General features: G+C 29.1%; 1 protein-coding gene across 4 annotated transcripts in view; it reads right to left on the bottom strand.

The window, feature by feature from the left end:
* Positions 1 to 26408, bottom strand: part of C3g (C3G guanyl-nucleotide exchange factor) — an 81728-nt gene that overhangs the window by 42235 nt on the left and 13085 nt on the right. Inside the window, exon 1 of one of the 4 annotated variants that reach the window (XM_074256476.1) lies at positions 11300 to 11565. The exons of the other annotated variants lie outside the window; for them this stretch is intronic. The gene's annotated coding sequence lies outside the window, so the exon portion shown is untranslated. Of the gene's footprint in view, positions 1 to 11299; positions 11566 to 26408 lie in introns of those variants that run through there. 4 annotated transcript variants of the gene reach the window in all.

Here is a 26408-nt window from a genome sequence, read left to right as displayed (position 1 = left end):
TATGTTATGTTAAACGAAACAATATGTTCTCCACTTTTGGATGAACCTTGTTTCAAAGATGAACCTTGCGCACCAAATAATTCTGTCTGTAAGGGTGAGCCCGAAGTGTGTCAATGTCAGGATAATTTCAAGTCTATATCCAAATACGAATGTGTACCAAGTAAGTTTTTTGTATCATGATATGATGAATGCATTAGCAAGATTTAAGACTTGATGATAAGATTTTACAATTTCAGCAATGTTGGGGAAATTCTGTGAAAATATTCTTGATTGTGAAGACATTTTGCACTTACAATGTTTAAGTTTTAAGTGTCAGTGCAAAACTAATCATATAATTATGAGTAACACTGTTTGCACGCCACTTTTAAACGAGTACTGCTGGAATTATGAAAAATGCGCGCCCGAAAATTCAATTTGTGAAGCTAATATATGTCAATGCAAGCCTGGTTATGTCCAAAAATCCAACAATCAATGCATACCTAGTTAGATAACGCTACTTTTTCGAAAAAATAGATTACTTGTAACTAAGTAATTTTTTTTATTGTAGCAAAAATAGGAAGGCCATAAAAGTCTGATATGGAGTGCAACTAATAATATGCGCTCAATGTTTGGATTAATTGGCGGATATTGTGGTAGCAACAATCCATGCACTGACTATAATTATATTTGTTGGGATAATATATGTCAATACAAAGAATGAATTTCATTATTTTAGTATTCTTTGTTTCAGAGAAAGTTGAAAATATTTCCTAGAGATTTTTATCAAAAATCATATTAAACGTTATTTTCGAGACTGACAACGGTTTATTTTCAGGTTCATAAAAAAATTCATTATTACGTATAGACTGTTATTTTGATCGTTTAATGATAAGTTAATTTAATAAATGTATAAAAAAAAACTACCCATTATCGTACTTGTTTTTTTCGATTCTAATTAAAATCGTTCGACCATCCCTATTTTAAGGCCGAATTTTTATGTTTCCGTTAGATTATCTCAGCCATTTTTATTAGACGTTTTGTAAACATTATTTGTTATAAGTACGCATTCTGAAGCAGTAATAATGTAAGTAATTTTTTTTTATTTTGGAAAAAATGAAACCAAATTTTAGTCATGAAAATTATTAATTTCTAGAAAAACAATTTTTAAAGCAAGAAAATGATTATAGAATTAATGTTTCTACTGATTGCTTTAATTCGAGCAGATTCTTCAAGCTTTTCGAATGTTAATTTTACATTCGAATTGGAACCAGTTGATGAATGCGTGAATGAGCGATATCGTGTAAGTATATTTACCGAAAAAAATAATAATAGTTTCATAGAATGGTATTTTTTTATCAGTGTAACGAATTTCTTGAACGTCCATGTTGCGATGAAAGTAACCTATGCGCCTTAACGGGATCGTTACAAAGTATGGCTATTTTTGCGTGCATTAAAAAACGTACTTATAAATTTATATTTTCATTAAATAAATAATCATATGAGCTTATGTCATGTTAAACTCATAAGAAAACATGTTCATTTCAGAATATTTAGGAGATGATTGTGAACCCGACTTGAAATGTTTCTCTATACCTCATGCATCATGCAATGACGACAACAAATGTGAATGTGAGGATGATTATATCGAGGTCAACAAAACTACTTGCATACCACTTATCTCTAGTTCATGTTTGAGGGATGTTGACTGAGCAGTCAATAATTCTATTTGTGTTGACGGAAATTGTACTTGCAAACCCGGATTTTTTTCACTTTTGAACAGTCATTGCCAGCCAAGTGAGTTTAATTGCTCATCTAATAAATATTTACAAAACACTTTTTCAACACTGATTATTTTTCAGCTGATTTAGGGATATATTGTTCAAGTGATTACTATTGTCGCAACATTTTGCATGCAACATGTTCTGAAGAAAAAACATGTGTGTGCAAGCCCGACTATTCTGTGAAAAATAATGTAACTTGCGCTTCAAATTTGGGCAAATATTGTGAGGATAATAATGATTGTGCTCCGGATAATTCTTTTTGTAAGAATAACGTGTGCCGTTGCAAAAACGGCTTCATACTATCGTCTGAAGACAGTTGTATGCCAGGTAAATTCAAAATTTTATTAAATTAAAAATGTTAAAAGTATTGCTTAAGGTTCGATAAACAGTAACTTGAAATTCAAATTACAGCACTGATAGGAGCATTTTGCTACACAGATTATGATTGCAGGGACCTAATCCACATGGAATGCATTGAAAATGAGTGTGTTTGCAAAAAATATCATGCAATCGCAAATAATTCGATCTGTGTACCTCTTTTACTCGGAGTATGTCATAATAATGAAGATTGTGCAGCTGTTGAAAATTCTGATTGCAGCAAAAATAAATGCAAATGTAGAAAAGATTATCTAATGGAAAATATTTCTACATGCTCAAAAAGTTAATAATACTCACAATTTTATAATAATAGAAATACAATTGTATATTAGGGTGGGTCAAAAAAATCGAATAATTTATTTTTGACTTTATACTCTGAAAAATAGGTTCGTAGACACCTAAAAAGAATTCTCTCCAAGTATAAGCTCTTAATTATAACGGGAAGGTCCTCCGCTTTGCGGGTTTCTATTTTTTTCGAATAATCAGATAAAAAAATTTATATCTCGCTTCCAACTGCTTGGAAAAATATTCCGTGGCATAGATTTTGTGAGAAATTGAATGCTTTACAAAAAAGGTCTCTTATGACTTTTTCAAAAACTCAACCGATTAAAAGATATTCATAGTTGAAGTTTGGCTATTTTAAGGAAAATATTCGTTTTTATTATGAATTTTATAAGTCGATGAAAAAAATTATTTCAGATTGCGGAACTCATGATTTTGTAGGAAATTTACTGCTCTACAAAAATGGTCTCTTATGATTTTTTGATTAAGTGAAGCCGTTACGAGATATTCATCGTCAAACATTAACGAATATCAATATTTCCAGTTTTTGATCAATAATTCGATAAATTTTAATTTAAACTATGAGTTTCAGGAAAATTTACATAAATTTGAGTTTCGATCGATAAAGAAATGTTATAAACAATTTTTTAATATTGTTTTCAGTCTTGAGCTTGTTTGATTGCATTAAAACAAGAAATTAGAGCATTTTGTTCGACATATAGCCAATGATTAGTTTAATTTGAAGTGAATGACATATTTCTTTGTCAAATTTAATATGAAAAGTATTGAATCAAGTGAGAAACAACCAGTATTTAACTTTTTTATAGATAAATTTTTTATTGAATTATCAATTGCAATATAATTGTCTATATTTTTAACATAACAGTACGCTATTACTATAAATAATTTCTTTTATTACAATTTGGGAATGTTTTTTGATGTTCTTTGACAACTTGCAATAAGTACTGGAATTGTTCTTCATTTTTGTCAAGCATTGATTATATTCACTGACTAATGCAACAGCTCGCTCTGCTGAATCATTGACAACTTTTAGTTGTTGAAAGTATTCTTTATTTTCGAGATAACTCTCATTAGTAGGCCATAATTCAACATCGACATGAAGAAAGTCATACGGTAGATCGAAGATTTTGAAAAGATTTAATGACTTTTTAGACACAAAGTCACTCAGAGTTCTCTGCGCCAATGAATTCAAATCTTTTTAGCAATTACAAATCTTTTAGCTTTAGAATCTGTACCTTCACGAGTATTAACAGCTTCAACAATACGTTTTTTTACTTCTAATGGAACGCCATCGTCAAACAGTGATAAAATGGCAAGTTCATCGCTCAAATACCATAAGTGCGAAATCATTTTTTCACACGTAGCTGAAGAAATCAAAGGATTGATATGTTTGTACTCCAATAAATTTTTCATAAACTGCAAGTCATGATAAGCAGCAGTTGTTGCAGAAGTTGATGAAAACCAAGCTTTTAAATACAATGTGACTATAAAAATACAGAAATGACGAAGACCATGCAATTCTTTCTGAGAGAGTTTGAATTCATCTCTGAATAGATACATTTTCAAACTATAAATGGCCTTAGCCATCCATCTAGCATGATGAACAGCACCAGGACGTTTGAAAGAAATCTTTTCTTGAGGCATTTCTCCAAGGAAAATCAATGATAATTCCAATAATTCTTTATCTAACTTATTATAACATTTCTTTATCGATCGAAACTCAAATTTATGTAAATTTTCCTGAAACTCATAGTTTAAATTAAAATTTATCGAATTATTGATCAAAAACTGGAAATATTGATATTCGTTAATGTTTGACGATGAATATCTCGTAACGGCTTCACTTAATCAAAAAATCATAAGAGACCATTTTTGTAGAGCAGTAAATTTCCTACAAAATCATGAGTTCCGCAATCCGAAATAATTTTTTTCATCGACTTATAAAATTCATAATAAAAACGAATATTTTCCTTAAAATAGCCAAACTTCAACTATGAATATCTTTTAATCGGTTGAGTTTTTGAAAAAGTCATAAGAGACCTTTTTTGTAAAGCATTCAATTTCTCACAAAATCTATGCCACGGAATATTTTTCCAAGCAGTTAGAAGCGAGATATAAATTTTTTTATCTGATTATTCGAAAAAAATAGAAACCCGCAAAGCGGAGGACCTTCCCGTTATAATTAAGAGCTTATACTTGGAGAGAATTCTTTTTAGGTGTCTACGAACCTATTTTTCAGAGTATAAAATCAAAAATAAATTATTCGATTTTTTTGACCCACCCTATTGTATATACTTCAATTTGATAAGTATGTATTTAATGTTTTTACAGCGCCATTAGAAAAAACGTGTACATTTGATTCTGATTGTGGAACCATCATTCCCGTTCGCTGTTCAGCAGACAATAAATGTATATGTGCGATTAATTATACGAACGTTGAAAACGCAACATGCAAACTACTTTTGGGAGCAGGATGTTCTGAAAAGATACCTTGCGTAGCAGAAAACTCTGTTTGCGTTAATCATAAATGTGTATGTAAAGCTAATTTCAAAACCGATTTAACCAACGGTAGATGTGAACCAAGTAAGTTATCTACAGTCCAGTGCTCATAAATCTTATATTTGAAATTATCTATGATTGCAGCATTACTAGGAAAATATTGCAGTCTAGGATATGAATGTAAGGATGTATTCCATATGAAATGCTATGAGAACCAGTGTGTCTGCAGAGTAAACAATATTGTAGTAAATTTTCAGTGTAAATCACGTTTGGACGGATATTGTTGGTCTAATGAATACTGTCTAGCTTTTAACTCTGAGTGCAGAGATCAACAGTATGTATGTAAAAAGAACTACCATAAAGTATTGAATGATCGATGCATACCCAGTAAGTTTTTGGTTCTTATGAAACATTACTATTTCTTACTATCACTATTTTTAATTAACACTTTTAAACATTTTTAGCACGATATGGACAGACTTGTGAATTCGATGACGATTGTAGACTTCTGGATGTTCCATGTTCTGAACACAAGACTTGTGACTTGAATACTTTGGCCTTTATTTAGAAGATCATCATATATATGTTACCACTCAAAGGTGTATTTTTGACATGCGGCCCGATTGTTTTCAATTTTTTACCAAATTAAAAAATTTGAGAACCGACTGGAATTTTATCTACTTTTATGTTGACAAAAAATATGCAAAAATTAAAAAATTTTATTTGATAAAAATATTATTCTTGACAATTTGATATAAATTGTTATTTACAATTTAACGTTTCGGTCTTGAGGAGGTTGGCGCAACGAGCAGAGCGCACTTATTCACACACGAGCGCCAAAACCTTATCCACACAGTTTTTTCATAAGTAAATATAATTACTTAACGCAATTAATATAATATTTCGTACAATTACGTAATAAAAAAATGGATGGTCATATTTGCAAGATAGATTAACAAATTTACTCAAATTTTCTCCTTTTAAAAGTGATAAAATGGCAAATTGGAATACAGTAAAGTATTCCCCAACGGATCAATTGCTCACCAGCTCACATAACAAAACAATAATTCCAATTAATAAAAATATTCACGTTACCAATTATTTTCATAAGAACAATGAATATTTACATTTAATTAATAAAATCAATTATATACAAATACATGCATAACGCGATCGTCAGACATAAAATTTGTAAGCCATTAAAATATATGAGTCACGTCTCATTTTATCCGATGACACATGATTCGTACGAACAATATTTTTCCTTCTAACCGTATAATCGGCAGCTTTTTGCAGAAAACTTTTCTGTTCAAAAGTTATGATTTTCGTATCTGCCGTTTATATAAATATAAATATATAGAATATATATTTACATATCGCAAGCTGATGATATCAAAAGGCTGAAAATCCCATGATCCCTTTTCTGGTTTCGTATGCGACTCGAGAAAACGTGAGATAACGTATTGTATGGAGACGTCAGTACTCAAACTCATACATCGAATAACCACATGTGTGTGTGTGTGTGTGTGTGTGTATTTCTATTTTGAGTATGTCGCGTCTACTAGACTAGACTTACGATCTAGCAGCCCGTATTTCATAGCACTCGTCGACGCTAGAGGGATCCGTCTCTCGCTGTACGTGCGACATTTCTTTAGTATAAAGGTATAAGTATAGTATTTTAAATAAATACAAGTATTACGGGATGCATATATACATATGTAAATAAATATTGTGCAGTGTAAAGGCAGGTGAGGGTAATGTTGACTACGCAACTTGTATTGGGCTTACTGTCTACAACCATACGAGTAGTAGTAGAAATGAAAGTGTATATAATAGTAAAGAGTAAATATATAATAAGAGAAAAGGAAAATGGGATGATGTTACTTCGTTTATGCATACCACGCTCGCATCTATATCTCATGTGTGCTATGTCTGTCGTGTATAGATGGATACAAACTCGAAAAAAATAACAAATACAGGAACAGCAACAAAAAGTCCAAGTAAACTCACGACTACCAGACACAAAAGAACGAGCTTTATTGAATTATTTTCTGTCGTTTTATATAAAGTTTCTAACGCACTTGGATGATAATTCTCTCGTGTGTTTATTGAGTAAGCATTTAGTTTTATTTACAATCGCATTTAAATTAATAAACCGAATCAAATTTTTTATTATAATGCTATTTATTTACAGATTAAATAATTTAAAAAAGATCAGTCAAAGGTCTATTACTGACACAAATTGTGTTGGTTTTTTTTTATGTTGGCAATACGGGAAATGGCGTTGGTAAACGCGGGAAATTAAAAATTTAACTTTTCACATGTGAATTAACTAAATTACTTCAGTAAATTTTCTCAAGCATTAATAATATGTTTTCAACTAGCAATAAAAGAATTAAATATCAATTTTTTTCCGATTCTCGGATAAATGCGGCAATTAAATTATTCAAATTTTTCATGCATAAAAAACAAATAACTCAAATGATTTAATTTAATTATATTCATAACCAATTATCAACAGAATTTTTCGCAACCTGATATTTAAATAAAAAAATCGGTGATGAATTCAATTATGTAGCAGTGGAAGCTCAACTCGATATGTATGAAGGCCGTTTATTTAATTTTTATCATTTTTTGGTATACGTTTTTTTGGCTGTCATGTCAGGGAATGAATAGCATTTTTCAAACGTCATTACATAGATTTGCGTGATTTTTCGACTTTACATGGATGTGTACACAAGTTTGTGTCAAAGAAGTGGAAAAGAGATAGCCAGCACTCATATGTGTGTGTGTACAGATGTATTGAAAGGGGAAAAACACCAAGCACCCATTCATCCTAAAGCTCTCTACGTAGAGAGGCATGTGTTAACGATTGACGTAACGACGTAACACGTGTGTGGAGTACATACTGAGCACGCTGACGACTCATATGAGCTCACTACTACTTTGCCCCACTGCAATATATGCACCAACGGTGGAATATACAGTCTGCAAACCGCGAGGTCGCTTTTCTTTTTCGTTCTCGAGGGCTCGCCAGAATTTATAAAGCTCTGGAAAATAAATCGAGGGTCCAAAGAGAATAAAAATTTATGAGTTACTAAAAAAAAAGCTAACCGTGCATCAAGTATTTTAATAATAAACTCCCGAAATAATATTTGAATATCTTAAATATTTTCTGCACCAGTAAATTTATGATTCACTTCATACATAATGAAGAAGCCAAATGATTTACTGAGATATTGATTGCAGAAATAAAAATAAAGTTGCTAAATGTAAATATGCATGGCTTGGATATATTTTATTAAAAACTTGTTCGATAAATAAGCTTTTTTACACAATATTCAAATATTTTATAGGAACAAGTTTTAAAAATTTTGAGTATGCAATAGGCTGTCAGAATTTTTTTTTTTTTTTATTTTTTAATTGCATCTAAAAATTTCTTTGATAAACAAAAAAAAAATCTCCTAAAATTTGAGCTCGACATCTTAAAAATTGAACTGACACAAGGAGGGGTCTTACAAGATTTACAAGATTTTTATAATTATTTATTATTAAACGATCATAACATATTTACTTAATTTAAGCTTTAAGAGAAAATATGAACAAAATATTTGGAAAACGATAAAATGTTAAGAGTTTTTTCTGTTAATTTTTATCGCTTTTAAATTATTTGAAGTATCAATATTTAATTAAGCGTTGATTGCAATTAATGATCGAATAAATACCATTCTTATTTCGATGACCAATTAATTGTGAATTGGGATTTAATCATTTTCTATATAATTTAGTAATTAATAATTAATTATCGATAGTTAGTTAGTACAAAATAAAAATTTTATCGGAATGTTATAATAAAATTTAAGAGAAAAGAGGTCACTTGAAACCTGAATGAAATGAAATAAAGTAAAAGGTTGAAATGTCGGTATGGTCACTTTATTACGTTAATGTCAGGTAAGTTGAGAAAGGACTTAAAACATCTAAAGTACGTTTATATCTCGGTAAAATCACCGAATTGAAAAGCTTGGGCTTTGTAGCACTTTCATTGAAAAATAAAAGTGCATCGTATAACAAAATAATGGACGTCTTTTGCGGCTGCACCGACTTACCAGCGCAAGAAAAAGTAAGAGAGGATTTAGAAAATCGGATTTCATATCAGCAACAGCCGGATTTATTCTAACTTATATAGGTATATAAACAATACACTGGTACACATATGATATAAATGTACATAGTGGAAAAATAAATAAAAATAAAAAGTCAGATTAAACTTTCTACTGCACGGATATTTTTTAGGATTACAGATAGCCGGGTGCAGAGATAAAGATTGTAAAATATTTATAAATATAAACAAATAGCGATGACTTAACTCGACCTTGCAGAGATGAACCGAGACGCCTACTTATTTTATTTAGTAACTTACTCTTACTCTTGTGACCTCATCATCACTAATGAATTTTATCAAGAGCTCAAGTGTGTGAAATTTTAATGCAATTGAGAGACCGATACACATGTGCAGTTTATATATTTTATTTTTTTAAGTCTTAAGTAAATTAATGAATAATTCATTCTTATGATTAAGATTTATTTTCTTGAGTAAAATATCACGCCCAGGAAAATGACTCATTACTAGGTTATGAGTTATGATAATCTCGTCTATTTGTTTTATAAAAAAAACCCGTAAATGTCAGTTGATATAATATACATACAATATTTCGTAATGGTCCTTTGGACCTTTTCTGTGAGTCAAATGTTAAAAAAAAATTTTTTAAGGCTTAAAAATGCTTTGAAATATGTTATTAATGTCTTGTGATTGAAAAATGTTGATAAAATTATTTTAGAAGCCAATTATGGGCAAAGTAATAGAGATTAACGAAAAAAATCATTGAAACCATTTTTGTAAGAAATTTGATCATTGACAAAAAAATTTCTCATTAATTTTTCTGTATCTCCTATTATTTGTAAGATTTCCGAACTTTAAACTTTTCACCAATATTTATTTGGTGCAAATCAGGATTTTTATACAATTTAAAAATGAAAATTTCAGGTTAAATGTTGAAGTGAAGAAAAAATGTATAAATATTTTTTTTTTTTTAGAAAATTTAATGCTCTATAAAAAATGGGCATTATTAATTTTTTCATATCTCTTTATTTAGATGTGATTGATTATTTAACATTTCGAACAATATTTGTATCAAATTAAAGCTTAATGTAATTTTTACTAACTCAAAATAATAAGACATTCATTCATTACGGAAAATAAGATATTATTGTCTAGAGATAAAATTGGCGAGATGGTTATAACCGATACGTTATTTCCGAAGATTTTAAAGCTTTGAGACATATTTCCTCGAAATTTTCTTGACAAGCCAATTTTACAAAGACGTTATTATTTGAGAAACTATAAAAAACTAAGAAAACAATGAATAAACCATAAAAATAAAATTTTCAAAATAAAAAAAAAGAATCATTGTTTCAATACAATTATTTTAATTTGATACCCAATGTTTAACTAAGAGTAATTTAAAAGTACAAAGTTTAAACTTGTAAAAATTAATACTAATGATTGTGCTTAATTATAATATATTTTTTAAATGCATTTAATTCTCCTTTCAAAGCGCTTCTCGTTGCGCTGTAATATATAATTTTCAATAATTGTATTTATGAATAATTTCCATTTTGATAACAAATTTATTCCTGTTAAAATTCTAAAAATAATTAAAAATAAACTGAACGTTGAGGCAATTTTTAGGATAAAAAAAATTATTGCCGCAAACAATACATAACTCTATCAACATAATTCATCAATGTTTAGCGTATCAATTTACTAAATTTTTCGCACCAAAAATAAATTTGTTATTGTCATTACAACCGACGATAATAAGAGAGTAAAAATAAAATTATTATGTCAAAATTAGAGCAGACATTTATAACATTAATTACCAAGCAAGTACCAAAATGAAAGTGGTTCATCTAAGGATTAACCTAGCATTGTAGGTACAAAAGTTATTAACAAGCTAAAAGGTGTCTGTCGACAGGTAATTTGCTTTCAGCTCACGTCAAAACGATGAGTTTCCGACCACGATACGTGGATAAAGTTCGTCAGACAAAACATGTTACCTTCAATATTATAAAAATAAAAATAAAAATTTCACCGTTATTATTTTTAATTATCATTATTTTTTTATTTTTACTTTTACGACCAAAAGTTTATTATTATTTCATACCGACAATACTTTTAATAACCAATAATAAATACCGCTAATAAATTGTTTACAAGTTCAGTTGTTAAATGTTATCACAACTGGGGTTACTTTTTTTACTGCAGATAAAATTAAAGTTATAATTTATTAAAAATTTACCTCAAAATTTTCCTTTCAATGTCACAAAAATTCACTTTTTAAAAAATAAAATTTTTTAATAAACTGTCACAAAGTCATTTAAAAAAAATACAACACAAATAATTAAATTTTTTTTTAATTAAAAAAAAAATCAAATTAAAAATTTGTGAATAAAACAAAATTGAAGGGAATTAATTTATTAATGAAAAGGAGTGTAACTAAAAATAAATATGCGGTAGATAATCTTTCGAGATATTGTTAAAAGTTTATCTGTAAGAGCGACAGAACGTCCGGAGTACGTGGCGTGTGCGCATCGACTGCTAACTAACTTGAACGCGAGGGAGTTTCATCCATGGCTGAGAGCTGAGAGAAGAGAGAACCACCGCGAATGAGGAGAAAAGAGGACGATATATATATATATATATATATATATATATATATATATATATATATATATATATATATATATATATATATAGATATTTATAAAGACAGAAGAAGAGAAAGAACACATAATAGAGGATATTCCTATTTCTATTTCTCTCTTCTATTCTAGCTTCTATATAATAGTCTACTATAAGAGTAATAACGCGTATATATAATATCAGAGTGTCTTTCTCTTTCACACAATTGTAAATGTACACTCTGTACTTAGACCCGGTATAGAGTACGTAATAGTACTTACCGTGGTGCAGAACTACACTACTGAAGACTACGATTCGTCATATTGTATCCTTGTCTTTACTTTAAAAGTCCGTTTCATCGGTTTTTTCTCATCCTCCTTTTTTCTAGCTGCCTTCTTTTTGTTTAATATTTTTTTTTTTTTTTTTTTTTTTTTTTATTCACGTAATATTAAAGCATCCATCCCCACGTGGATTTCTCATTGCCACTTTTTCTCCTCGAGCTTTAATGTTTTTTTTTATCTTTACTTTTGTACTTCCAGAGGATAAAATAATGGCAAGTGACATTATTATTAAGTTTTATTATTTATAGACAGTGAATTTAATTGGGAATTTTTTTTTTGGCTCCTCATTAAAAATGAAGAGCCGGAAGTATTTTCTTTAGAAATGTGGGAGTCGAACACTTCTTTTTTTTGTTGGAATTAAAAGGAAAAAAATTATTAGAAAAGTTGACAGTTTTTTAAGATAAAAAAATTTGAGTCTAATTAATAATTTTGTCAGAAGTCGAAATAGGACTCTGGTTGAAGCTTAAGTTGAGATTATAATTCTGTAAAGTTTTTAATAAATTAAACTAGAATCACTCGAACTCGAAACACTTATGAAAGTGTACCAGCTTTTAGATAAGACTTAATTCCTTGCACCAGAGACTGAGAATTAGGGATTGACCTGGAAATTCAAGCAGATAAAATTTTCTCGGAAACTTTTGAAGACAAGAGACTAACTAATAAATGAAAGATATGATATGACGTTGATGAGGAAAAATTTAAATCCAGGCGGTCAAAAGAACTAAAATTGTTTGAAAGCTTTAAAATGAAATCCCCTGAAATTTTTATTGCATGAGAAGTGTATAAAAGTGGAGAAAATAAATAAAATTAACGCGGGTAGAGGTTTTTTGTGTAGCAGTATTATATGATAACTTTTTATTTTGACATTCTCGGGTTTCACGGTGTATATAATCTACTACGAGAGAATGTCAGTTAAATTTGTTTTGCTTTTACTTGCTGCACTCTTCTTACAGTACGTATAACATAATATATAACACGTATATACGAAGAGAATGGAGCCGAGGGAGTAGAGTGTGAAGTGATTCTTTTCTATTTTCCGTACTATACTGGAGGAAGTGTAAAACACTTTACGAACTCTTCCTTTACCCTTTTCGATACCTGACACCTGTACTGTCTTTTTATAACGTTCTATCTCGGTGTTAAGCTTCTGGTTTTTATTACCGCTGGGTTCTTTACGATTTTAACGAAAAATTGCGATGATCTTAAGGTCAGTTGGTTCTTTTTGCCCAACAATATTCTCTCTGCACTAAAACTTTCAACTTTTTACTTAATACCAAAGCTTCAACGTTTCTATTCAAGTGGAATTTTTTTTTTTTTTTAACATCTCAACAATTACCCGTAATTTCCTAAAAATAAAGTTTTAAAACCAATTCACGACAAGATGGAGTTTGGAAACAAAATGGAAGAGTTTAGTTTACCATCCGTGGCGCTGGAGTCAATGGCGCAAAAACTTGAAATTGAAAATCAGTAAATTTTTAATATTAATGTTTTTTATCACAAAAAACATTAATTGGTCTTGTATTCAAATAATAAACGTATTTTACCGCGGAAAGCTCGAGTTTCTTATTCTGAGGTTGCAATTAACGCTCCGCGAAGCCGCGAAATGGGAGTTTATAATTACGACTTACTTCCCACCCCAGGAAACTAAGTCGGAACATAACAATAAATAATAATAACACCAGTATTTATATTTTTACTTAGCGTTCAGTATTAAAAAGATTATTTTGAATAATGTCAGCCCAGGAAAGTAAAAATATGAATAATTAAAAAAATAAATGCTTACATTAATGTAATTAGATGTAAATAAAATTAAAAAAATTTGTGAGTAGATATAAATTAAAAAAATATATATCATGATTTTATGTTATTTACATCTGCCTCGTCTATTTTATACTAACTGGATAAATAAATTTATCTCGACTGAAGTTAATTCAGGATTTAAAAAGTACTTTTCTCGGTTCTATAATTGATATTAAAAATTAAAATTGACTGAGACGTCTTATCCTCTTTATAAAGCACTGATGAGTTTTATTCTCGGGAAATTAACACCGTGTAATTTAAAATTTTAGTACAAGACTAAAATTTTAATCAAGGCTATTTTGAATTTATAAATTTATAAATAGACTTTTTGGTTATTAAATCGAAAAATTACAGGTATGAAAATAAATAACTAATTATTTATTGTGTTAATATATTTTTAGTGCAGAGATATATATTATAATATAATGTGTTTATGGATAATATGTAAGCAAGAAAATGCATCAGCGCACCGACATCATGTTTCACGCGCGTTCATGCTAAAACAAACGAATTTATCCACGATAACGAGATAATATCTCGGGGATTATCAAAATGGATTCGTAAATTCATACATTGTTATATATACTTCGCTGTATGTACATATATGAAGCTCTTCTACTCACTCATTCACTTTCCATGCGTTATATTTGAGACTAATGGGTGGGTTAAATTTTACAGGATTATTCGAACCACGAATAATTATATTTTACTCTCATTATATGATGTACAGTTAATGGGGATTATTTTTCATTTTAACGAACTATTCTGAACTATTTTGAAATAATTTTTTTTTTAATTTTAATAGCAATAAATTAAAATTGTAGAATTATAAACAATATTTTGAGAGGAAAAAAAAAAGGTTTATTTTAGAAAAAAAATTAAATCATACCATCAATATTTGTACAATTTTAAAATCAAAATTTTGGATCAAGTATTGAAGTTACAAAAAAGTAAAATGAGACTTTTTTTGTAGAAAATTAAATTCTCTACAAAAAGATCCTTATTAATGTTTCTATATTTCCTATCGTTTAGACGTAATTTGATAATTTTAATAATGTTTAAAAAAGAGTAAATTTCTGCTGAGACTGTTTTATTCAAAACAAACTTTGAATCGTCATACATTGGTTAATTTTCTCTTGTAAAAAATTCCTAGTTAATTTTATAGTTTTACTTAATAAAAAAGCAATCGAGTAAACTTGCCAATAAGGGATTAATTAATGAACTCAGTGAAGTATCGAATAAAAGTATCGGGATCTGAAAAAAGTTTCAGATAAAAAGATCCAATAGAAAAAAGTTTTAGAGTTGTGTATGTGAGACGTGAAACGACGATGAATGTGCGCTATTAAGAGGAAATAAATGAAAAGTCAGTTGTTAACTAACGATCGCGAAAGAATCAACTTTAAGGAATTAAAAAACAAAAATAAAACCCGACAATATTTACTGTAAATAAGAAAAGAATTATATGTATTGATAACAGTAAATGATTTTACGTCAAGACAACAAACCAACCCTGTACTGAGTTTTCAGACTCTGAGGAAGACAAGTAGTCTGGTACTATACTTTTATTGTTAGATCGGTTAAGGTACGGGTGTGGCATCACTGCTATTGCTGCAAATGCCGCATTGTTCTAACTTTTTCGATTAAAACTTCCGTTTCCGATCCCGCCTTTTTATTCCATCATATCATCCATGTTTTCGCGGCTTAAAAATGTCCAAGATAATTATTTACCAGGATGTTTGATTTTTTTGCCTGAACTAAAGTAATATTCATATCACATATCTTATTTCTCGTGTATGTTTTTTGTTTTATAGCTTAATCTCTTTTCATTCTTTATCAAATTCAAAAATTGTAATCCCAAGTTGAATTTAATGTTTTTTCCTATTGACGAAAAAAATGGAAAAAAAATTAATTTAAAACTTTTTATCAAAAACTTCAGTGCTGTTTGTTAAGAATAAGTTCAACAATGTTAAAAGGCTATAAAAAGCGCCCTCTGTTAACAATATATTGAACTAACAATGACAATTATTGGTTTATTTATAATTTATGCATGTGTAGTTATCACACAAATCAATTCAATAAAATCGCCAAGTTTTTTCAGAAATTTGATATAAATTGTTATTTACAATTTAACGAAATAATAATATATTATGTATATTGTGTGTGTATTAGGTTTTAAGCTTTAATGAGGTTGGCGCGACGAGCAGAGAGTGTGTGCTGACACACGAACATTAAAAGTCTATCCACTCGGTTATTAAATAAAAAAAAAAAATAATTAATTAACGTAATTGCGATAATATTTCTAAAGTATTGCAATAAAAAAAAACGAATAGTTTCATTTTAATTTAAAAAAGAGTAAATACAAATATTTAAAAAATTTTGAAATGACCATTGGTTATTTGATCACGAAATATCTGGCTAGTATTTGCATAATTTCTTCGAGTAAAAGATCGTACGAAAGAATAAAAAACTTAAGAATTGAAAAAATAAAAAGACTTCAATCATTTGATCTGCGCAATTTGCATAGCAAAAAATGTGTATACATAAATAGCGAAAAGTACTTGCATTTTTTTGCATAAAAAATTTTATCTCTAACCTTTTTATATTCAACAATTTTTTTTTATATTCTACCTCCGGTCGTCTTCTCTCCATACATCCTATATACTCCATCTACGCTATTCAAATAAATTTGAGGCCACTGATAGCAGAGATGAGAAGAGTAATGCGAAAAAAATTAATTGAGAAAAAAGAAGCTGAATCTGATGGGATTTGAGGAGGTAATTAACGGGTATAAATTATAATTGAATATGAATAGATTTATCTCGACTTCATGAGCGATCTGCAAAAAATCGTATAAATATTTCACAGAAGACAATAAAATGAATGGATGATTTTTTGGTCTTTGGGATCATAAAATAAAAGTAATACAGGGATATTAAATAAAGATGAATGAAAATCATGAAAGTAGATCGATAGAAGATGCAATCGAGCTGAGTAGAGAGCCAACAGGCAAAACTTATAGTCCCGACTATAGACATATACGTCTGAATGATGGCTTCCGTTCCGGGCGATGCTCTAGCCCCGGACTTCCTTATCGGCTGGATAAATCGAACGACGATTCTGATTAATCGCCTGCAACTTTTCCAAAGCCTTCTTGACTTCTTTTTCTTTAAAAAAATTCACAAATCTTTTTTGCTACCTATATTCTTCGGTTTTATTCTCCCTAGTTTACTTATTTTTTCATACTTTTTTCTTTTGAATGAAACTTTATTTCTTTCATGTTCTTTATATAATACTTTTTCACCATTTGTTTGCGACACGAAACTTTTACAAACTTAACTTCTGTATTTATATGCAATACATAATAAAAATTAATTTCCATAAGTTTTCAATGAGAGTTATAAATATATAAAGTTTGAATATTTTCATAAAAAAGAATAAAAGTATATAAAATAAGAAAGTTTTGTAAAATGATAATGTATTAAAATTTTTACTTTCTTTCAACTGGAGCTCGGTTACAAGAGTTTCTACTTTATTGACAAGTCCTTTAAAATGGCCGAGAGCGCCATTTTGTCGTACTCTTATTTTTTAATATAACAATAAAAAATAACGCTTTACGTCACTTGAATATTATTTGTGGAATAAATTATGCTATTTTTCTTGAAAATTTAAATAAATACCTCAAGACCAAATTTATTATTTTTTCTTTGGGTAAAATATTTTATACTTTTAAATATTTATAGGCGATAACTCTCCCGCCAAACTAAAAAATAATTGCATAATCCGAATTTATCAGGGAAAAAAAAAATAGCAATCTTCATAGTTGATATAAAAATAATTAGATTATACATAACTCATATTTATCACGCCGCGAACCGTAGGCAAAGTAAGATAAAATTTATCTCTAAGAATTTGTAGCTAAATATAACAATTTTCTCGAGTATTGTTACCAGATTTTGTCAGTGCTGAACTTGTAATATTAACATCAAACTTGAATCTTAACTGTGTATTAATACATCAAGACCCCGAAAAATATCGTTCTCACGGCAATAAATCACGCAAGTTATTATGATTATTGGTTTGTTTTATTTGCGAAAAGTTATTTGATAAAGTTTCAGATACTCCATATGAGATTTTAATCAACATGTCCTCGGGGAATTTATTTCCATTCAATTACACCCTCGCTCTAGCGTGGTAATAAAAAAATTCATACCGTCAGTTGTAAATGAAAATGAAATAAGATCAAAAGATTTATTTGAAAAATGTGAATAAATATATATATGGATATTTATCAGATATCATATCGTACAGATATTTTATTAGAAGCACATAAGCTCATATCGATGAAATATACCGTGAAATGTGTGGAAAGAGTTTTACAAATGGATTGGCAAACTCACCGCCACTGCCAGCTCTTTTAGCACTCATACATTTATACTTTGTTTTATATTCTATATAGATATATACTCGGTTTATTCGTTCCGTTCTATTTCTCTCAATGATACTTATTCTCGTTTATACAGTGTATATACAATATATATGCATCCTCTCGTCATTATTACTGTTATCATTATCAATCTAAAGAGTACTTTGTATATTTGACTTCAATTAAGCTATTGAAAATTTAAAAATATTTATTCCAGATAATCTTTTATAATCCTCATTCGATACATCTACAATTGTATTTTTTTTTATTGTGAATACTTTACTTAACCTCTTAATTTTTTTTTATAAATACTTGAGGGAGTTCGAAATTGAATATTCATTTGTCAGCGTTTGATCGTGATTCATTAAAACTTTATGATAAAAATTCCTTTAATTTTTTCTTTATTTTTTTATAAATTAAAGATTGTATTAAAATTTTTGTATCGAGCCGGAAATTTACAATCGATCATTACTCACGAGTAACTCGATAATAAATTTCAATTTCGTTACTTATGTTATGAGTTATGACCGAAATTGGACGATAAAAGCCCAGAAAATTGACGAAGGGTTGGCATATAATCGACAGATGACCCTCATCACGCTCTGTAGACTCCAATTCAATAAGACGTGAAGGTCCAAATGTTTCGCGTATTAAATTTTCAACTTAAAAAAAATCATTTAATAATTTCGGTAAATTTAATATTTTATAGAAAAAATTTTCTATGAAGTTTTGAACTGAAAATTCCTTTGACTCTGAAGAATTTTTGCATAAAAACCAGAATTTTTTGTCATAAAGAAGAAATAGATTAAAAAGTTAATGCTGTTTGCGCGTTAATTAAAAAGCGATGACATATACATCGTATATTGCCGTAAAAAAATCCTGAAAAGTTATGAACAAAAAAGGACACGGATCTGTGCACTTTTAATCTGTCTAAGCTCAAAGGGTATTTGTACGTTGATATAATTAACAAGAGGAGTAGAGTATAGTGTACTCCTGTAACACACTACATACGTGTCGTGATGTGAGTATAAGTGGAAAAGTCCAACTGAACTAACTAAAATCCCCCTGTGAAGCTTTTGTCCTAATAGGGGGATATAATAACGTTGAGAGTAACCTTTTTGCTGTATTTGCTCCACCAGGATAGGATAAAAGAGAAGAAGTAGTAGCTAGAGATAAAATAAGGTTACCCTGTAACAGTTGAGACTTTTTGAACGAGACAGATCGCTAGTCTTGTGAAATATACGTTTCATCGAGCTTTTCGCGATAAACCCGTTAAATCCTTTTCTGTGCTCATCATTGCTTGGTTTTGTTCGAATGCGGGAAAAGATAAGTTTCTATTGTAAATTGCTATTGCTACTTTCCGTAATTGAAATTGTATTTTATTAATAAGGTGGGTTTATCATACATTTAAGGAAGTATAAGAGAGGGAATAGTGAATTTCCATCAGTAGGGACAGACTTGGATGGTTGCGGGGAGGTGTGACGCAAATAGTTACGTTGCTTTTGATGTTAATTTTTCTGTATAAGAAAACGAATTTGAATTTAATTTCAATTTTTTCCCTTGAGATAAACGTATTAACTTCATGATTTATTTATTTATTTTTTTTTTTTAACTATTTAACACACTAATATTTGCTAATTCACAATTAAAATTATTCATTTTTCGATAAGAACAATTGGCTTTATGTCGACTTGCAATAAAATTTTTCTTCAAAGTTGAACAGTTTCCTATCTCGAAATTTTGGCAATAAATTTTTCAAAACAAAATCTACACATAAAAAATTCTGGACCTTTAAATCAAAACACCTCGTCTCACTATGCTTCCTTAATTAAATTTTATAATTAAAAAAAAAAAACTTCATCTTTTCTTAGTTAAAATTTTTTTTCAGTAAATTGGATTCTTTGTTTCATTAATTTTTTTAAAATGAATTTTTCCGTCGAGTATCTTTTAATTTCGATTGAAACTACACTTACTCATTGCAAACAAGAATTAGTCATTCAGTACAAAGATAAAACGTCAGTAGCTTAATATTTAATGTTAGAAATTAAAGTGAGCTATAAATGGGTAAATTGAAATTAAAGCTATATATATTAACAGTCTCTTCAGACTGTCGTCTTCATTTTCCCAAACTGTTTGCTGAAATTTAATCTATCTTGGGAGCTTCATGAATAACATTTAAGGATTCACTTTAAATGTTAGTAGAGTTCCCAATATAACAGAGCAACAAATACTCAGTCTTGGTCTTTATCTTTTTCGTTTCAACTCTTCATGAAGCCGATTTCATTCTATTCGCTTGTTTTAATTTCCATTTTAGTTTTCGTTTTCGCATCTTCATCTTTGAATTTAGGCTTTAATTTCACCAGTACGAGAAAATACCTGAATATTTATTATTTTAATCGCAATATCCGCTTTTTAAAAGAAAACTAACTAAAAATAGCAAATACGAGCACAAAAACCAACCATTGATTCGCTAAATGGCTTTTATTTTGGTTTAATCGCTCGAGATTAAACATTTTCTGTTTGAATATCATAATAATTTACATAAGTAAATAAAATCTATAAAAAAAGACCGATGAAATAGAATTTTTTCGCAAAGAAATAAAAACAAGCTTAATAAATATTTAAAATAAATTCTCAGAGGAATTTATGCGCTGAAATATGTAAATATAAATAAAAAATAAATTTATACTGATAAAAAATAGAGTCTATGAAAATAACGATGTCAACACTCGAGCATCGAAAGATTGGAGAGGCCCCGTGTGGATTGTGGAACATCGTGATCTGAAATTCACTTTAGCGAAAGCTCTCGCATGAATGGAAATCGACGACGTAAGCAATCGAGAAGAAGAAGCACCACCAGAAGTAGAAGAAGAAGAAGAAAAAGGAAAAGTCATGAAAAAGCCAAAATAATAATAATTTTGATGTTATTATTGTTACTGAATAAACAGATGAAAATAAATACTTAAAATTGGACAAAAAACAGCAAATAAATGAAGAAAATAAACTGCTCTAATACTGAGTCAAAGTGAGGAGACAAAGACAGAGTAAAAAAAAGAATAAGCGCGAGTATAGTGTAAAAGAAATGTAGAAAAAGGCCCGAGGCTTGAACCATTTATTTTAGCGTTCTACCCTTCGACTTGGAATTTCACATTTCTTCAAGTTGCTCTTGAAAATGCACGACGTCGGGCTCTCAAGACGAATGTACAACCGTCCTCTTTACTCAAACTCCCTCAAGGCGTTTGCTATCTTCCTACCAAACTTAATACACATGAATGCACTTACATGCGCAAGAGAACCTTTTTCCCCCTAAATTTATAGTCACATCACCGATATTATCATGCTTTTATACTTTTACATTTACTTCGCTCTATATTTTGAACCAACAAGGGAATTATTTTGTATCAAGTTAGATTGGTGCATTAAAAAGATGCAGTCTTTGATGTTGTTAAGCTTCTGATAACGTATTTTTGAATTATTTACTTGCAGAAAAACGGAGTTGAGGAAGAGCTTTCAAAGTTTTTCATGAGGAATATGTTCATTAAATTTGGAGAAAATCTCACTTATATAATGGTTTATTAATGACTGATGTGTAGAGAAGCATGGTCGTTGTTTTGCTGTTCAAAAACGGAATAATAATGGTTAACCATGATTACGACGCGGGAGATGTGTTTTTGCTTGATGGCTTAACGAAAACGGAGATGGTATACTGTTTTTGCTTCTTTAACTGGAATTTATGATGGTTTGCCGTAAATTTCTGTAAAATAGCTTTTTTATGATAGAATGCTAATATCTTCTTCAAAAAACATTTATTTCTTTATGTGAATTTGAAAATCTGAATTTTGAATAAATGGTTTATCAAAAATATTTATTAAGGAAATTCAAAAATAGTTTACTTGTTCATTCTTCACCAAATAAATATCATTATTACTTCAAAACAGTTCAAAAATTATTTACTGGTCAATTTTGCAAAAAATGAATAATTTTATTGCTTAAAATTGGTTAAAAAATATTATTCAACAGTAAATTTTGTACACAATGAATATTTTTTGTTTGTAAAATATCAAAGTTAATAATAATAACTAAAAAACTCATAATGCTTCTTGCAGAAGATATAATAAAATATGACACAGCCTCGATTTACAATAATGAAAAAAATATTAACAGACCATTGTTTCATTTTAACGAGCTTATGACCCAACGTTTGGTTAGTTAATAAAAACCCTTCGGGAACGAGCGGCCAGCGAGAGCGAGAATTATTCGGAAAACCGAGATGAGTTTAATTATTATAACCTCTAGTTAGTTGTATATTGTGTTTATAGCCGTGTTGGTGACTCGGTATGTTTTTCTACGTGAGGGTGAATAACATGGGAAACGGGGAAAAAGGATTGATGAATTATTCTCTAACAAGGGTAATTATTACGAGTATTCATGCAAAAGTTTGTCTCAATAAAAACACGAAACATTTCCATTGAAACATTTTCACCATGCAATAACAAAGAATTGTTTGTTTATGCTTTTTTTCTTTTTGTTTTAACATATAGATTCTAGATTTTTTTAAATAACAGATCAATGCAACCACTCGCTGCGGGATTAACAACAAAGACTTGCGAAAAAAAAAGAAGAAAAAAACAAAAACTTTTCGATTAGTTCAGCGAATAAATTTGTGAAACAGATTTCAAAATATTTATACAAGCAAATTTAGTAGTTTATTGGATAGTAAGCTTTCAGTTTACGCTGTTCCTCTTAAATTCAGTTTCTCTCTTTACCTCCAGTTTCCAGTAGTCGCATCTTGATTAAATGGCGGTTAACAACCCCAACAGCGCGACGAGGGTGTGTCACGCCCTTCTAGTAAATCCGGTAGGTTTACTCGTGTTTTCCGATTCGGACATGAACAGAAGTGCCAGTAAGTCCCTCTTTACATCTTCCAACCTCTCACTTACACCCACTCAAGTATCTTTCACTCTCTCGCTGCATCCCCTGTATTGCCGGTCTTCCGACGAGTCAACGACAAAGACAACACACATTATCCTCAGAATAGAAATTTTTATTGTAGATGTACAACGCAACAGAACAGGATTTAATAGGCTGGTGCGTCACCGCTTTTACACCACCGAAATTATTCACGATAAGCCAAAAAGGGGTGAGTTTTATATCCCCAGTTTAGTTTTTATTTTTCGTTCCTGTACTTGCTAATTTTTTATCTTTTTAACCACTACTACTCACTAGGGTTTACGGACTGGATTTACCTTCAAAAAAGTTAAATAAAAATAAATCGACACTAATGTTTTATCTATGGATTAGAGAATGGACAGTTTTTTTTTTTTGAAGGATTTGTCTTTAATATTTAAAATAATTTTTTTTCTAACACCAAGCATACTCTAATGCTCCCATAAAAATTGTTCACTTCAAAAATATATTGTAAATAAATGAATAATATATAATAAGACTTTACAAAAATTAGCTATTAAAAATATATTTTGTATATAATTATATTATATATTGATAGAATTTCCATATACTGTTTATTTATTCACATATATTTTCAATAAATTTAAAAAAAATTTTTTTCATAGGAGTATAAGGTTTTTATAATGAAAAAACATTAATTACATATTTTTAAAAACCCAAAGAAAAAGTTAATTTATTCAGCCTTTTTTCCGATCCCACTTTATTTAATTTCAATTTTTTTATTATAAACTCAGTAAAAAGTTTTAATTAAACCCTCGTTTTTTCCACCCTCAAACTCAGCGTCCAATACTTTTACATTTACCCTTTTGTAGTTGAGTAAAAAAGTATACTAAATTGGAAAAACAATAACCCTAAGTAACCTTTAGTTGGTTAATTAAATTTTAAATTGACAAGTGTACATTTCCTTGGAAGTTCCTTTGACAATAAATTAATTATTACTTTTTTTTTTTTTTTTTAATTCAAAAGATACTTTCCCGAGGATTTATTTAACTCTCGACAGGTAATTAAATGAAAATTAAAATTCCTATGAAATTAATATCGATAGAATATCAATTTTTTTTTCATCACTAAAATAACTCTTAAATCATAAATAAAACTTGGAAAATTTTTTTAAATTATTAAAGGTCTGTTCTCATAATTTATAACTTCCGACTCATAAAAGTAACTCGTGAAAATTTATTTGAGCTTAAATTTTTCAAAATAAATGCCCCTCCATTATTTAATTTTTTTTTTTTTATATTTTATCCGAGCAATCGATAATGAAAATAAACTCAAGGATATGAAGGAGACATAGCGTAACATAGATCACACATATATTTTTATTTAAGAAGAAATAAAAGTAAGTTGATAAAGTTTGTGCTTTGAATTTCAAAATGAAATTCCCAAGTTTTCAACGAAACTCAATATTTATTAAATATCTTTGTTATTGTTTTCACGTAACACACAGCTTTAAATTCCTGTTCCTCAAAAATATAATCCCAAACAAAAATAAAAGCAATCCATTTATTTATAAAATAAATAGATGAAATGTCAGTCACTTGATACCTTTCTAAAAGCTTTTTTCTTCTTTGATATATTTAATATCGTAGCTTTAGCTTTGAAAAGTTATAATACACATCCTCAAAATGTATCGTGTTTCCTGAATTGCTACTGAAATTTTCGTTTACGTTCGTGCACACAACATCCGGAGGTTAAACCGTAGACATTCGCCGGCGACCTGACCAAGTTGTGTATTAAATACATAGATATATATTTGGAGGTGTGTGGGTGTATATAAAATAATATATAGTGCTTATAACATGCGGATGTTAAATTTCAGTTTGAATTGCGTGATGGAGAGAATAAAGTTAGTGAAGAGAAGAGAGGAGAGAGGAGGAGTCCCGTGAGTCCTGTCACTAGCAGGCTGCGGGACCGAGAACGCTACACCATTCCACAGAGCTAAAGTCGATCCCCGTTGACGTTTCTCTACGTTTACTCTTCGCGGAGCCCTTTCAACCCTTCCTGGCTATGATATTCTGTTTATATTATTCAGATAACTTTATTGTTAATATAACAACAACGTGTTTTGATATTTCTTCAAGAATTATACGTGTTTATTTATTAATTAGGTTTGTAGCGAAGTTTAATTAAAATTTTTTGTGATGGAATCTTACTTTTGACGAAGTTTTTAATTTAAATATTACTAATCTACTGAAAAAAAATTTTTTTTTTAAATATTTTTTGGTTTTTATTTAAAAATAACAAATTTGAGGTGTAATTTTTAATTTCATTTTATTGAAGAAACGATTTTGATTTTTAAATATCAAATTTAATTTTAAAAAATTAAAAACGATATTGTTTTGTTATTTTTTATTTTGTATATTTGATTAAAAAAAAAAAATGTTCTTTTTTAAAATATCTGAAAAAAATTTTTTTTTAATTTAAACCCATTTTAAAATATAATTGACTTACTTTTTACACATATTTATTTTTCAGTATATAAAAATATTTTCAAATTCTCATTTATTAAAAGTTTCACGTCCAAAAACTAAATTACTAAAAAAAATTCCAGACTTGATTTTTATAATTAAATAAAGCCATAAAAACCACAAAAAACAGGAAAGCACAGCAATACCAATTTGCAAATAAAAAAAAAAAAAAGTTAACGTTTTGCGTGTCTGCGGTCCACCGATAAAAATTCCCAGTAGCTTAGCCCTGTCAATTAAACTCTAAACTCTATTGACCTGGCATTATTTTCATTTGTCTAGTGCAAAAATCAATAAAATGCTCAAAAAAAAAAAAAAAAAAGGAAAGAAATCCTGTACGCTCAAAGTCGGGTATTTGCTGAAAGCCTAGATATTGAGTCCCTGCTGGCTTTATGGTCAACGTTGAAAGATGAAAATTCCTCAAATGCTTTTATGCCATAAATTTGCGGCAACATTAACTAAACATACCATCAGACCTCCACATACAGAAACGCAAACAGCAATTATAATTAAAGGATTTTGATAGATTCAAACTTCAAAGTGATCTTGAAAAAATTCAAACGTAAACTCGATTTTAATTTTATTAAAGTAAAAAATGGAAGTGAATTATGTTAATGTATTGACTTGAACTTTTAAACTTATAAATGACACAATTTTTATTAATTGAGCCATGAGACAACAAGCTACAACCAAATCCGACTTGCCAGTCTACGAATTCCGTTCTCGAGA

Source organism: Cotesia typhae, unplaced genomic scaffold, assembly GCF_013202065.1.
Source record: "Cotesia typhae breed Kobodo isofemale line unplaced genomic scaffold, CoteBio_Ctyphae scaffold_152, whole genome shotgun sequence".
In the NCBI taxonomy this organism is placed as follows: domain Eukaryota; kingdom Metazoa; phylum Arthropoda; class Insecta; order Hymenoptera; family Braconidae; genus Cotesia; species Cotesia typhae.
Note: the sequence above shows the minus strand (reverse complement) of the source record. Positions and strands in the feature narration are given on the sequence as shown.